The sequence below is a fragment of the Apaloderma vittatum genome, unplaced genomic scaffold, assembly GCF_000703405.1.
Source record: "Apaloderma vittatum isolate BGI_N311 unplaced genomic scaffold, ASM70340v1 scaffold3685, whole genome shotgun sequence".
In the NCBI taxonomy this organism is placed as follows: Eukaryota; Metazoa; Chordata; class Aves; order Trogoniformes; family Trogonidae; genus Apaloderma; species Apaloderma vittatum.
Genome location: NW_009717505.1, coordinates 18,462 through 19,983, shown reverse-complemented (window position 1 = coordinate 19,983; position 1,522 = coordinate 18,462). Strand labels below are relative to the sequence as shown.

Here is a 1,522-nt window from a genome sequence, read left to right as displayed (position 1 = left end):
GTCCCTGGCTCTTGTGAGATGTCTGGAAAAGCTCTGTCCCCTTTCATCTCCTTATGAGAGGTTCCCTTGGTAGCTCTGCCCAATTATCCTTGCAGACAGGGGGTTTGTTTTCATTTTTCTGGTGACATTTAATGCTCTGCTTGTCTCATTCCTGCTTCTTGCAAGTCTCGCGTAGAGTGAAGTGGTGCTCCCCGTCAAAACGAACGTCACTAGAAATACCGCTGTGCTTAGAAAGGGCAAATTGAAATGCAAGCAATGTTTTCAGACCTGGTGCCAGATTTTGCTCGGCACTACCAGTCACGTGGATGCTTAGTCCTCCACATATCAAGTACAGCCGTTTACGAAGGAAGCTGACTCTTTCACTGTATTTTATTTGGCAGTCTCCTGCTCTGGAGCGAGACTTGGCACTGAAGCTCGCAGCGCAGTTGTGAGCTGTGTTGAGTTGTGCTCCGAGAGAAATACAGCGTCGAGTGTCTGTGGCCAGTGAAGGAATGCGCTGTTCTTCCCCTTCCAGTCTCGCTTCCATCACCAGGAAATGAAGCCAGATAGCCCAAAGTGGCTTATTGTTAAGCTATTGAGGGACTGCATGAGCTCATGACTTGAGCTTTAAAAGCTTGCATCAGGTTTCTTTTGCAGCATGTTATGATCTGTCAGCCTCAAAAATTCTTTTATTTGGGGACTCCAGCCTCAATCCCACCTTTGGAAAGTGATCTCTTTGCCGTTCTGTGGTTGGAGAGCAGATTATCTAACAACAGCGGCATTTCTGAATAGCAAAGTGGCGATTCTGTGCTTCATATCCTGTGCTTAATGACGTTAAATGAATAATTTGCTGCAATTTACCCTGACTGCTGTATGAACAACCTCAAACTTGGTGGGGAAATGCTTCCATCTTCTTTTCCGGTGCCGATCTCAAGTTAAAAGATACAGAGTAACTCAGAAAAGCAGCATTGGGATTTGGGAGAAGTGTCCTGATCAGAAATAGAAAACAAAAAAAAGACGAGCAAGCAAAGTGCAGCTGGTATAACCAGCCTGAGTGCTGAGCCCCAGGCCTTTACCCCAAAAAACTGAGAGCCCCCAAGCTGCTGCTGAGCCCCAAAAGCCCCCACAGCACCGACAGCGACAGCCCCTGCACGCATTTCACAGTACCCGCCAGAAATTTTTCTCCTGTGAGCACAGAAGCCGTTTGAGCCAAGCAGGGCTGAGCCTGTGGGGCTACTGCTCTCCCCACTCACCCACCCACCCGAGTGGGAGCCTCTTGGGCAGCGCCTCGGGTTGTCCAACCTGGCGCTGGCAGCTTCCTGACCCCCGGGACTCTCCCATTTGTGTCCCGTCCCGCGCTCATCTGCGGTGCAGAGACTGGGCATCGCTGGCATGGGCGGGAAGGGAATCTGCGGCGGCTTTCGGGAGAGATCCTGGTCCGTCTGAGCGCAGAGAGACACGCGTAGCTTCGTTGTCCCAGCACCTGGGGGGGAAACCCTGTGTGCCCAGGTGGCCCGGCAGGCGAGTGGCCTCCTGGGCTGGG

At 51.8% G+C, this 1,522-nt stretch overlaps 1 protein-coding gene across 1 annotated transcript in view; it reads left to right on the top strand.

The window, feature by feature from the left end:
- Positions 1–1,522, top strand: part of JARID2 (jumonji, AT rich interactive domain 2) — a gene marked incomplete at both ends in the record, with an annotated part of 30,962 nt that overhangs the window by 12,001 nt on the left and 17,439 nt on the right. The window lies entirely within an intron of this gene.